Consider the following 15,122-nt stretch of genomic DNA (forward strand, 5'->3'; position numbering starts at 1 on the left):
ATGGTGGAAAAATCCCTGATTGGGATAGTGGGATCATGGGTTTGATCTATGGTTGATAGTGTTGACTTTGGGTAATTAATTCTTGTTTATTGATCCTAGCATTAAATGATTATTTGTAGACGAAGAACAAGTGGAAAAAATTTGGAAAAGGAAGGATCAAGTTTCTTAGGGGATTTCAAGCTTTGTTCGGGGTAGGTGATGGTTGTGATTTCATGTTGTGTGATATATGTTTGTTCTTGCTTCATTATAATGCATGTATGTATGCAGATGTTCCATAATTGATCACACTAATTGTAAATGAGGATAGATGAATGATGAATGTCATGAATCATGACTTGATTATATGATTATAAGAATGTACTTTGTGATTGTGATTGTGATTGTGGCTTGTTGAATGAATCGGGTGTTACATTTTGATACACTAACTTGGATCGGTTGCCACGTTTTGGCATAAACATGGGATCGGTTGCCACGTTTCGGCAATAGTGGATCGGGTATCATGTACCGGTACACTAACAGTTTTGGTGTGGGTTCCATGAGAGGACCATTGGCTTGTCATAACTATGTAATTGAGAATTGTGAACTTGATCGTTATTCGTAATGGTATCGATGTTGTATATGTTTGGTGTATGCATGTTATTATTATATTGTATTGACTTATGTATGTTGCACTTAGTAGGATAGCCGATTGATCCTACCAGTACATTGTGGTTGTGTACTGATACTGCACTTGTTCTTTCTTTGTTTAGTAAAGGGGATCTTCAGACGACTATTGACAGACCTCGCTTAGAAGATAAGTGATCGTTTCGAATTCTAGGGTGAGCTAGTTCTTCCGGGCTACCATGAGTTCTCTTTCTATTTATGTCCATATTTTCAGACTTAGACTAGTGCTTTAGTTAGTCTTATGTTTAGTTTGGGGTTGTACCTTTCTTGTTTAGACTTATGGCTCTTGTTAAAGTTTTGGTACATTGACTTTCAGGTTCTAGGTATTATTTTCGCATTTGTTTTGGTTGTTAGACTTTGTTTGGAGTTTATGGGAACTTTTTATTTCTTTCCTTAGCATTAAACGTAACTTTAAATGCCTTAGTTTTGATTAAGTTGTGTAGTTCTTTGGTTAGCTAATTAGTACTAATGGTTCTCCCACCGGAGGGTTAGTGTGGGTGCCAATCATGATGGTATGGGTCATGACACTTGAAAGGAGCTCCTGGCTCGGCTTATTGTATAATAATCATGGGCATACTTGTGTTGAGTGTTTTGCCGATGCTGATTGGGCTGGATCCAAAATCGGTAGATGGTCTACTACAGGCTATTGTGTCTTCATTGGAGGAAGCCTAATATCATAGAGGAGCAAAAAGCAAAATGTTGTATCTCGATCTAGTGTTAAATTTGAGTACAAAGCTATGTCAGAGTCTACATGTGAAATTATGTGGATACATAATCTTTTAACTGAAATTGGATTGAAACATCATACACCAACAAAACTTTGGTATGACAATCAAGTTGCTCTTCATATTGCCTCAAATTCGATGTATCATGAAAGAACTAAACATATTGAGGTTGACTGTCATTTCATTCGTGAGAAGATTCAGGAAAACTATTCAGGAAAACTTTATTTCTACCGGCTATGTGAAGACCGGAGAGCAACTAGCTGATTTGTTCACAAAGGCACTAAATGGAGCTCGAGTTAATTATTTATGCAACAAGCTAGACATGATCAATAACTATGCTCCAGCTTAAGGGGGGATGTTACAGAATATTGTAGGATATTGTAAATAAATTCTCTTACCTTATATAGCTAGCTAAATCATAGAAAGATGTGTAGGATATTTACTTACTTTTGATAGAACCTCTAGTGATTGTATATATACATGTACTTCTTAACATAGTGAAATACAAGTTCTTCTATTCCCAGATTTCAAATAACAAACGGAAACTAATTCTCAAACAATATGGTGGGCCATTAATGAAGCTTGAATCTTTAAGTTGGAAGAAAATGGTTTTATCTTTAATGGGTTTTGGGCCATTAACAAGCTTGAAGCTTCATGTGTGTGTTGGGTAGTAAATGTGCAGGTGGTGTTTTCGAGAAAAAAAAATAAACAAGTAGGCCACAAAGGGGTGAATAGATTATATGTTCTGGTTTATAGGATTCGTTAATTTTCAAAAGAATCCACAGCAAACTATCTTACAAGCTAAGAAAATTCTTTATTTTTCTCTTGTTCTTTCATTAATTCTCAGGCAAACTCCATTGTAATACATGATGGGGAAAATGTGGCCTATTATTAGTCATTTATGTAGATTTTACTAAATCTGTATGGATAGTATGATGTCATTCTTTGAGAACCGCCTCTATATATGGATCATTTTATAATTTTCTTTACTCATCTATTACAATTTCCTCTTGCTGATCAGTTTGTTGATCTCGAAAGTTTGTTGCTATGCTTCAACTTTCTGGCCATTGGTTCATTGGGTGTTTCATTTTAAATTGCAATATGAGTATCGTTTTTAATTCAGATGCATATGAGGAACTCTATTGCAAGTGATCATATTCTTAATAGCAAGATAAGGAGAATTTTTGTCAGTGATGTAAGTTTGATGTCACTACGGGGCTTATAAGATCCTAGCATTTGGTGGCTAAGAGTCTCATATACTTATAGCACTATGATTGATATATGATTGTGAGTTCCAGTATATGAGATTTGTTAATTTTCAAAATTCTTTGTTCTATTTTATTGTCAATACAACAATGCTTAAAGGTCATTCATTATAAGAGAGATTGTTATAGGTTGGTTGGTTATCCACTAGATCATCCTAAATACAATGAGCAGAAAGGGTCAGAAAATAGGAATTATGAGTACAACAGAAATTTTGATCATAAGAAAGAGAAGTGTGGAATCAGCGGGAAAGGGTCAATGCCATAGGTTGATAAACTTTGTTTCCAGCAATGTTGTGGCTTGCATAGTCTATACATCCAATGCTAGTGATGTATGGATAGACTTGCAAGAATTGATGGTTCAACGAACCGATAATCAACATTAGGAAATAGCTTCTATTACTCAAGGTGTGCAATCTGTATCTACAAAAGTTGAAACTGTATCAGTTTCTGATGGGCTCAATAATACATATGCTCAAGCAAGGTTCTCACAAGAACAGTATTGGCAATTGCAACAACTAGATTAGAAAAAGGCATAGTCATGCACCAAAAAATATGCACTAGAATTGTGAGTTCCAGTTTATGGGATTCGTTAATTTTCAAGATTCCTTGTTCTGTTTTATTGTCAATACATCAATACTTCTTCACTGTCATAGTAATTTTAATGGAAATCTGCATTATAACTTCAGCAAACAAAAGTTTAGTATTTGCAATCGATAACCAAGAGTGGATTCTTCAGTTCAAAGATTTACAATATAGTTGGATGAATTTGCATGGACAAATTCTTATCATAAAAATAAAACAGTTCCTGAAAGGTTATCAACAAGATATTTGGGTGAAATAGAAGCTAAGGGTGAAAGGGCATTCAAGCACTCATGATGGTTCTCGTTTGAATAAAATTACCCTAAGGAAATGAGACTTTCGACATAACTATAAATGCCTCTAATACAGTTTTCCTTAGGAAGCCCCATTATTTCTAATTCCCTCCAACTCTTTCTTGTGAAATCATAACACAAACAAGCACCAGACTTTAAGATGATGACGAATGCAATCTCCCCATCACGAGCCATGAGGGATGATACAAATCTAGGCTTTATAGCATTCCATATTGAGGGAACGCCAATGATATGCCTCTCCCATTTTCTTTGTGGAGTCTGGTCTAAAATCCATAAGTCAAGGTATCCATTTACCCATTTTCTGTAATCTATGACCTCTAATTTACCCTTCACCTCTATCAACTCGTAATGGTATACTGACTCATGAGTTGAGTTCCGCAATGCAATAGTTTCAGATTTAACATCAATTGCAGCTATAGCACCTTTAATAATAAACTCATAGATAAATCCACTAATGCAGACACTAGGCTTAAAATATGGAATAGCAAAAGAAATGCTTTTATTGTCTCTCCATGATTTGTCTATGCCTAAAGTGAAAACCCAGTGTCTTCTGTACCTTGAAAAAACAACTTTTCTTCTTCGCGCTCAAAACCTAATGAACAGTTACAAGGAGAAAATTATTCATCTATGTTGGAAAGAAATCTTACTTCTCTTGTACTTGGATTGAAAATTATAGCAGGTCGGGTAGATAATGAGTCCCACATGCAAGATAAACCATTAACACAATTCAACTGAGAATGATCTTCAAGGCCATAGATGTAGAGGTAATTATATCTCGCAATTTGCAAAAAGGGAGCGGAGTCTTTTTAATCTTTTCTTTGCTCAGCGGTGCAAAAAATTAATTCCTATCTTTTGCGCAGAACGAATTTTGTTCCACCAGGACGGCTCATAGAACAACAAGTATGGAAATTCACAAAATTTGATTCTGAGACAAAAGACTTAAAATTTTGTAATACACTTGAAATGCGGGAATTGATAAATTCATTTTATGATTCATAGTTGGACGCTGTTTTTTTAGCAACTTTCACATATAGCAAACACAAAAATCATATTTGTATGTTGTAGTTATAGTTTGCATAATTGTGTTCCATAGCAAACATAAATATGTATATTTCGCTATACATATACAAAAGAAAGCAGTTGTATATAATCTATTTCTGTTTTGGTATACATATACAAAAGATCAATTGTATAATATGTGTTTGTATAAAGCGGAAAAGAGAGAAAGACAAAAGAGATCTGGACAGGGGAATATTTGTATTGTATAATTATAAGTGTATATGACGAATATATATGTATTTGCATGTGTATATACAATTTTCTCTCACTTTATACAAACATAAACACAATATATACATTTCTGTTTGTATAAGTGAGAGAGACGAGGGAGAGACTGGCGAGCCAGTTCTAAGAGAGAGGAGAGAGGGGAACAAAAATATATGTATATATACAATTTTCTCTTGCTTTATACAACACAAACGCATTTTATACATTTGTGTTTGTACAAAAGCGAGAGAGGCGAAGGAGAGAACGAGAGTGGCTAGCGAGATTTACTAGGAGAGAGGCGAAATAGCAACAGTTTGCTATGAGGTACAATTAAATCAAACTATGTTTATAGCATTTAATTTGAATTAATAGTTTGCTATTATATACAATTTTTTCATTTTTTTTAGGTCTAAAACCCTTCATTTGAATTGAGGTTTAATGACTTTAGGACTCTTTTTTTTTTCTCCCTCTTGAAAAAAAGGTAGTAACGATTTCTATTAGAATTAGGAGAAAAAGGGGGGAAATTATTAATACGTCTTTTTTAGTAAAAAAAAGATTCATATTAATAAAGTTACTCTACTTATACTTTATTATGAGGGAGAGACTCCAATGATTTCATTACTGTTCATGTCGTTGGATAAAATGATAAGCAACCAATCCCATGATCGGAAGTACAATATTTTTGACTTTGCCATTCGACATCTTCAGATTGACATCCCCATCTTCCTCTTCACCCACTTTTGGTGTCTCTGGAGACAATCGTGGAGTCATTTGGTTGGTTCTCTGTTTATAGAGTAGTGTGATGGGATTAGTCATTTTCTAAGAATTGTTTAGTGTAAGAGGATTTAAAAAGCATATTCCGAAGATGGGAGGCAGAGGTTGTTCCATCTTTCTTTTGCTCCACAATGTAATAAACTCTTGCTCCCGTGCAGAAGAATATTGTAAGATGCAATGCACATTTCAGAATTGCTTCTCTGCCTAATTCATACAGTTGATGTTGCCTCCTTAATTAGCTTATGACTAATTTATCGAACCAATCCAGTTTTTGATATCTTAGATGAAAAAAACAGAGTGACTTTCTTGCTCAATTTCTATTAGTCGAGTACCCAACTCCAAATTAATGCTACAATACATCGAATGAAAAAGATAGGCTAACAGATGCAACGTTTCTCGACTGCATGATGTTCAAAGCCAAAACTAAAATTGACATAATTGAGTAATAGAGCTGCCACTGATGTGAGACATAATAAGTCTTGGATTGTCCTTGAAGTTCCAAAGACAAGTATAAAACTGACCAAAAGAGAGCCAAAGTGAATACAAAATAAATGAAATTCTCTACGTAACTATAAATGCCTTTGATGTAGCTGCTCTTCTTAGGAAGCCCCTTTATTACTAATTTTCTCCACCTCTTTCTCATGACATCATAACACCAGCATAAAGCACCTGACTGAGCTTGAAGCAGGACAAATACAATCACTTGCAGTGCATGCCGATGACTTCGGGTTCTATATCCTTCCACATAAAGGAAAGGAAATGAAATAACTCTCTCACTCTTCTTCTTTCTGAGTTTGTTCTAAACCATCAGGCTGAGGATGGTAGGCTGAGCTAAATAAGAGTTGTGTTCCCTTAAGCTTGAATAGGGACTGCCATATTCTCATCGTTACTTCTCTAGCAAACATCACACCTAGCCACATACTCCACTACCATCTGTTTCATCATAGGCCATTAGAACAATTGAGATAATCTCTTCAATGTTCCATGAGTGATCCCCAAAGGTGGAGTCATGAAATGTGTTCAACAGTTGCAGCCGTAGATCCCCATGAGTGCCAATATCAATTTTGCCTTTCCAGAGCTGTAGTACCACATTTGAGGTCCATGCAAGTTGACAGTCAACTGGACCATCAATTCAGCAGCTAAGGTCTCTCCTTCATAGAAACACTGATATCCTGAAGTTTTGAAGCCTCCGGCTGGTCATTGGAATGGTAACTGTCTTCATGCTGTCTAGATAAAGCATCAGCTCAGCCCCCTTCTTGTATTGAACCTCATAGTCCAACCCCAATAGTTTTGTCAGGCCCCTCTGTTGAACAGCAACAGGCACTCTTTGTTCCAGCAGATATTTAAGTAACCCCCTCAGGGTCCTCAAATTCAACATTGCTTGGACCTTTTCTAGATCAGTTGACACCCCTTCAGCAGTAGCTACATGTCCCAAATGTACAGTTGGATCTCTTAGCAAAAAGAGAATGGTTACTTAAGGTTTTAAACACTAATTCTAGTAAGGTTATCAACAATATATTTGGGTGAAACAGAAGCTAAGGGTGAAAGGACATACAAGCACTCACGATGCCTTCCAGTTTGAACAAAATCATCCAAAGGGAACAAGACTTTCGACATAACTATATATTCCTTTGATGTAGTTGTCCTTAGGAAGCCCCATGATTTTTAATTCCCTCCAACTCTCTCTTGTGACCTCATAGCACAAACAAGCACCAGACTTTACGATGGCGATGAATACAATCTCCCCATCACGGGCCATGAAGGATGATACAAATCATGTTCTTCTGATTCATAATTGGATTCTGTTTTATGTTTTGGGTATGTTTTAGGTCTAAACCCCTTCCATGGAGCGTATATTTATTAGTTGATTTGTAGGGGTTTTAATGACTTTAGGACTCTCTTTTTGCCTCTCCAAAAATAAAAATATAAAAAGTAGTACACGTTTTCTAGGAGAAAAGTGGAAAAATTAGTAATACTTATTTCTATGGGACCTATTTCTAGAAAATAAATTTGATCAGTAATATTTGCAGTCCATTGCTGTGTAGAAAACAAGAAGCACAAAAAATTTATGAGATATTTCTTGCTGCTTTAGTGAAAAATGTTGAAAACAGCTAACGTAGGTTTGAGGGTAAGAAAAACTTATTACTAATTTTCCCCTCCTAATACTAGTACAAAACGTCTACTACTTTATTTTGGTCACACAAAAATAGAAGTCCTTAACTCATAAAAAAGGCGTCCAACTCATAAATATATGCTCCATTTGTAGTCCTTAAAAAAAAAGCGTCCAACTTGTGTACAAGAAATGAATCCATCAATTCATGAAGAAATAGTCATTCAAATATTCACATGGCTTCCTGTCAAATCACTAGTGCGTTTCAAGTGCATTACTAAATTCTTTAATTCTCTTGTTTCTGAATCATATTTTACGGATATCCATACATCTCATTCTATGATCCATCAGGGTGGAACAAAATATTTCCTGGACAGAAGGGAATTTTATTGCACCGCTGATCAGCAAAAGGAAGATGGAAAAATCTCTGCTTCCAGCCTTTGGAGTTTTGATGAATTCCCCTTCTATATCCCTGCAAGTTCTAATGTCAGTTGCGTTAAAGGTTTATTTTGCATTCAGGAACCTGCTGCAATTTTAAACCCCAGTACAGGAGAAGTAAGATATCTTTCTAAACTAAATGATAATTGGTCATTCCTTTACTATTGGTTAGGTTTTGAGACAGAAGAAAACAAGTACAAAGTTCTTTTGACACAAGATGCTAGCGGATTGTACATAAAACAGTGTGTTGTAGGCATAGACAAATCATGGAGAAAGACTCAAAGGATTCCCAGATCTGTTTTGTACATCCCCGGGGTTTGCATCAATGGAGTTATCTATAGGTTTGTTTTCCATGGAGAAAGACTTGCTATAAATGCATTTGCTCTTAAAACTGAAAGTTTCAAACTTATTGTATTGAAGAATTCATCTAAGTGGTAGTATTACGAGTTGATAGAGGAGAGGGGTAAGTTAGCAATCATTAATTGTCCAAAATGGTCATGTGAATATTTCCACTTGCGGGTTTTAGGACAAATTCGGAAAGAAGAAGAATGGGAGAGTCATATCATTCACTATCCTTCAATGTGGAAGCACATACAACCAAAAATCATACCCCATGTCATATTATCATGCACGTTTTGTGATGGGGAGATTTTATTCATCCTCAACTTAGAGTCAGGTGCTTTATGCTCGTGTTTTGATATCACAAGACAGAGTTGGAGAAAATTAGAAATAAAGGGGCTTCCTACGAACCGCCGCATCAGAGGCATCTATAGTTACATAGAAAGTCTAGTTATGTAGAAATTAAATCGATCTCTTTCTGTTTTAGAATATTTTGCAGTTCGTATCTATTTTAGTTGCATCTGGATATTAAGCATCATTTAGTGTCGAATTAGTATCTAATAAAAGTATATGCCAATACAAATTTATTTACCGAGGATGATTTTATTGTTATATTTTACTAATGTGAACCCCCCAGCCCTCCAAGTTATACTTGCGGAATTTAAAGCAGAAACATATCATTCATTTTCCTTCAATATGGAACGACATAATGTCTCAGGACCTATGTCATATGTTGTTCATCTTGTATTTCTAAGATACTAAGAATAAAACTATGAAGAACTTGGTAAGAAACAACAAAGTTTAAAGAGTATTTTCAAATAAGAAAATTAAAACTAGTAGAGATATGGAATCAGAAACAGATTAAAAACAATCTTAAAAAAAATTCTCAAAGAAACAAAAATCGAGCTCACTGAATGCACAGTGTCCCCTTAAGGAATTTATTCCCTTCAAGTACCCGAGGTTAATGAAATATATCCTTCCAGGATAGAACAATCTTACTTACCGGTGTATCGGTACCTAAAACCACGGTGTCAGCGAACCACTCACCGGCAGTAAAGTACACATAGAATACTAGATTTATTAGTAGTAGAAGAAGTCTAGAAAATTCATTTTTTAACTAAAATGAGAGGAAATCCCTCAATTTATAGAAAACAAAGGGTAGTGTGAAAAGGTTCTTATTGTGCCTTACCGAAAAAGTCACAAACCTTTGAAAAAGTCACAATCTTTCAAAAAGGTCACAACCTTTCATAAAGGTCACAACTTTTCATAAGAGTCGCAACTTTTCATAAGAGTCGCAACTTTTCATAAGAGTCGCAACTTTTCATAAAAGTCGCAACTCTTCATGAAAGTTACAACTCTTCATAAAAGTCACAACTTTTCATAAAAGTCACAACTCTTTATAAAAGTTGCAACTCTTCATTTTCCATTCACACCTTTTAAAATCCAACAATCCCCCGCATGAATGAGGAATGACTCCAAGACAAAGAAACGGACAAGTATGTGTACTTTACAAGCAAGAATTAATTGCATATAAATAAGTAGGTTTCCCCTTGGAGTTTTCGTAGTGAACATATGTCGGATATACTCGGTCAATCAGTAGATGCGATATCTTTGAACCGTCGAGATTTGGTGTATACCTAGACAACCATATGTCACACAATTAACCCTTTACCATTTATGGTTCTTACAGTTGTACTCGTTTCAGCCATGAACACCTCATGGTTTCATGAGTGTATAGAGAGATGGGTTTTTGACAATCATCCTCTTTGAAGCAACTTACTCTTCACACTCACATCGGTGATTTCTAACTGTGTTATCGCGTAGATACACTATTTGGTCAAATCTGCCAAACTTAGCAAATTATTAAAAATTTTAAGCTTTATTAACTCATTAACAAGCCTTATTGTTTTAACGTCACTCTTGAACATTGTCTTCATCATGAGAATGGATTGAGTTGATTGACAATATGTTGAACCGTCAGTCACAACTTTGTTTTTCTCCTTGAATCTAGCTCTTGGGATCTCCAGTCTACTAGATAGAGTTACCGCCATGCTGACTTGTCCTAAGCCGTAAACCCATTCTCTTAGATGATCTTTCAACTTTCTCTCTACTTAGGCCTTTTTGTAAGTGGATCCGACACATTATCCTTTGACTTTACATAGTTAATTGTGATAATTCCACAAGAGAGTAGTTTCTAACGGTATTATGTCTATGTCTGACATGACGAGACTTTACGTTAGACATCATGCTCCATGCCCTACCTATTGCATCTTGACTATGAAAGTGTATGCATACTGATGCCCATGGTTTGGGCAAAAAAAGAATATCTATCAGGAAATTTCAGAGTCTTTCAACTTATTCACCGGCCTTATCTAGAGCACCTAGCTCAGAGATCATTGTAGAGCTAGTGATACATATCTTTTTGGAAGATTTCCAAGAGACTGCTCCTCTACCAATTTGATCCCAGTGATCTAATTTGCATCACTATATCCTTTCAATACTGCTGGATATTTGTTATAATGCACGACATAGTTTTGAGTATGTTATAAATACCCCAAAACTCTTTTCATTGTCATCCAATGAGTTTAATTGGGATCACTCATGAACCGACTCAGTTTATTAATAGCACATACTATATCTAATCGCGTACACTTCTTGATATACATCATACTTCCCAATACTCTAGCATAATCCAATTATGAGTCACTTTCACCTTCACTCATTTGAAATGCAAAGCTCACATTTATTGGAGTCTTGACAGTATTGAAATCCAAATATTTGAACTAGTCAAGTACCTTTTCGATGCAATGAGACTGTGCTAATGCTAAACATTATGGAGTTCTAAGGATTCTTATACCTAAGATCGCATCAACAACTCCAAGATCTTTCATATCAAACTTGCTTTCTAGCATACATTTAGTAGCATTTATGTCATTAGTGTCTCTACTGATGATCAACATGTCATCAATATACAAACAAACAATGATCATGTGATTTTAAGGTAAACACATTTATCACTTACATCATTCTTAAATCCATTTGCCAACATGGTTTGGTCAAATTTTATGTCATTGTTTGGGTGCTTGTTTTAGTCCATAAAGTGACTTAACAAGTTTGCACACTTTTTTTTCTTTACCAGGGACCACACAACCCTCGGGCTGTTCCATGTAAATTTCTTCCTCCGATTTTTCATTTAAGAAAGCTGTTTTCACATTCATTTGATGAATTTGGAGGTCATATACCGCAACTAATAATATTAACATCCGAATGGATGTAATTCTAGTTACTGACGAGTATATATCGACAAGATCAAGACCTTGTTTCTGTCTAAAGCCTTTGAAAAAAAAGTCTTGCTTTATATTTGTCAACAGTTTCATCGACTTTCATTTTCCTTCTGAAGATTCACTTTGAACCTAAAGGTTTATTTTCTGAAAGAAAATCAATTAACTTACAATATAGTTGCTCAAGATTGCATCAATCTCACTATTGACACCATCTTTCCAAAAGGATGAGTCTACAAAAGACACAAGAAATGTTACAAAATCATATTCGAAGGAAGTAGATGTCCTTTTACATTTACTACGCCTATGAATCTCTTTATTAAGTACATTCTTTTTCTTTTCCTTTCCAAGGTCTTTTAGACCCTTCACTAGACTACTCAAGTCTAATTTTACAGTCCACAATCATAGGTCCTATTTTAATCATTGTGAACTTGGACTTTGGCTAGACACCCCCACACTTTGAAATATTTCAAGTTGGATTTCCTTCCTTTCCATTTCTCATATGGAATAGATTGTGTCCTGAACAAACAAATTTGCTTTCTTTCTGAAAATACAAAACTTGTGTTGTTCCCTTTTGCAGTAAGGATAGCTTCTCCACATAAATTGTGTGGTAAACCTGAACTTATAAGTAATGTAGCCATCATTTCCTTCAAAGTTCGGTTTGTTTTTCCTTCTGCATTTCCATTAGATTGAGGTGAATAGGGCAGTAGTTTGTTGGATAAATCCACTTTCCAAACATATTTCTGCAAAATGAGATTTATATTCTCCATCCTTATCACTTCTTATCTTTTGCCCAATTGATTTTCAACTTTAATATTATATTGTCTAAACATTTCTATTTTCTTCATCCTTACTATTCAGTAAATAGACATAGTCATTTCTAATCAATTGTCAATGAAAGTTATGAGATACTTTTTCCCACCCCGAGATGTGTTGATGTCATATCACAAATGTCAGTGTAAATCAATTCTAAGGGATTAGAATTCCTTTCAACAGATTTATAAGAATGTTTAGCATACTTAGATTTCACACAAACTTGACATTTTTATTTATTGCACTCAAAGTTAGATAAAACTTCTAAGTTGATCGATTTTTCTTACAAGGTTTTGTAATTGACATGTCCTAAGTGTTCATGTCACAAATAGTTTGACTCAAGCAAGTAAGAACAAATAAAAATATTGAGTTTGAAAAGTTCTCCACGAGGTAGCTTTTTCTCACAAACATTTGTTCCTATTTCTTACAATTTTATGTGATACAAACATTGTTTAAAGTCATCACCTTGTCAAATGTCCTTTTCGGAAGGACCTTTCCACAACTTTCAATTTGATTGTTATAGAACTACCCATGAAGAAAGTTTCATCGGGTCCAATAAAGGCAATATAGTCCAAATGCTTCTTTTACAAAACATGACAAATGACTATTCACCAATATTCATGTCTATACAAATAGTTATATTTAATAGACATATCTTTTCATGAAAAGTCATAATATTTTAAGTGGAACTTTTTCATAAAAGAACTCAATCATTTTGAACAAGTATACATATAATTTGGTAGTTTCATACTAGTCACACCATATACTAGTAAAAGAGATACTCAACTACTACAATATCAAATATACTCCAAGAATTTTGTGGGTCTAACATAATACAAAAGTATCATCGAATTTCATATCTTGTGCTCCAAATTTAAATTAGACACTAAGTCTAATTTTATCTTTGTCATAAGCATAGAACCCCCCAAATTTTAAATATGATCTCAATTTTTTTTTCAAGTATTTGAAAATAGTTTTTCCACATTTTTTTTCCTCATGCTATCAAAGTGTCATTGGCAACATGAAACCTCTTTTGAAAATATTATTCTACAAAAGAATTATAGTGCTTCAATTCTCTTTGACAATCTTTACACAATGTCAAAGTTCATTCCATAGGTCAGAAACTCAAAGTCACTGGTATTTTTCCTCTATCACAAATAGACATACCACTTAGTATTTAGAATACTAACAATAAAGAAAAAATATTTTGTACAATTTGTTTCTATATAAAAGTGAAGTTTATAGAAAGTCAAAAGTACAACATTGACTTATTATGTGAAGTTTTCATATTCTTCAAACCAATAAAATTTTACATGGAGTACAAAACTACAAAAAAAAAAAAAAATCCAAACAGAATTAAACATATTCTTTGATTATCACATAGATATGTTTTTCTTTTCAAATAACCTTCCAACTATAACATTTTGACATACTATTTTATCAAACAAAAATGTGCATCTCTCATTCTGCAAACTAAAGAATTCTAAAGGCAACACTTTTTGCCAAGGAAAATTCATTCAAAAATCATATGGTTTGCAGATATTTTTCCAAAGACATACATGATAAATATCAAAACTGTTAACTTTTAGAAACTATTTTCCTCCTTAGATAAATAATAAGCAAGTTACCTGGTGTAATCTTTAATCGAAATACCACCAATTCTTCTAGTACGTTCTCACTTCGACCTTGCTAAACAAAGCACCGAATTCTGGAGAAGCAATGCATTAATCTTCTACTTCCATGATCTGTTTCTCTCAATCAGTAGAATACAAGAAATACCAACAGTATAATAATTTCCTTAAGATTGTTGTTCATCTTGTATTCCTAAGATACTAAGAACAAAATTTTGAAGAACTTGGTAAGAAACAACAAAATTTTAAGAGTATTTTAGAACAAAAAAATTAAAACTAGTAGAGAAATGCAATCAGAAACAGATTAGAAACAATATAAAAATATTTTTCTCAAAGAAAGAAAATCGAGCCCACTGAATGCACAGTGTCCCCTTAAGAAAATTATTCCCCTCAAGTACCCGAGGTTAATGAAATATATCCTCCCAGGATAGAATGATCTTACTCACCGGTGTATCGGTACCTAAAACCACGGTGTCAGCAAACCACTCAATGGCAGTAAAGTACACTTAAAATACTAGATTTAGCAGTAGTAGAAGAAGTCCAGAAAAATTCATTTTTTAAACTAAAATAAGAGGAAATCCCTCAATTTATAGAAAACAAAGGGTAGTATGAAAAAGTTATTATTGTGCCTTACCGGAAAGGTCACAAACCTTTGGAAAAGTCACAAACTTTTGGAAGGTCACAACTTTTCATAAAAGTCACAACTTTTTATAAAAGTCACAACTTTTCATAAAAGTCACAACTCTTCATAAAAGTCGCAACTTTTCATAAAAGTCACAACTCTTTATAAAAGTCGCAACTCTTCATTTTTCATTCACACCTTTTAAAACCCAACATCATCTTGCAATTTTCAGTTGCATTCTTGTTTTCAACTTGCACTTTTCGGTTACATTCAGTTGCACTTTCATTTTCAACTTGCAATTT

General features: G+C 34.2%; 1 pseudogene; it reads left to right on the plus strand.

Annotated features, from left to right (window-relative positions):
* Nucleotides 1-7,888: 7,888 nt before the first annotated feature.
* On the plus strand, nucleotides 7,889-8,932 carry LOC125809037 (putative F-box protein At1g47730; annotated as a pseudogene).
* The last annotated feature ends 6,190 nt before the right edge of the window (nucleotides 8,933-15,122 follow it).

This window comes from Solanum verrucosum, unplaced genomic scaffold, assembly GCF_900185275.1.
Source record: "Solanum verrucosum unplaced genomic scaffold, falcon-dt-bn FXZP01000296.1, whole genome shotgun sequence".
NCBI classification, from domain to species: Eukaryota; Viridiplantae; Streptophyta; class Magnoliopsida; order Solanales; family Solanaceae; genus Solanum; species Solanum verrucosum.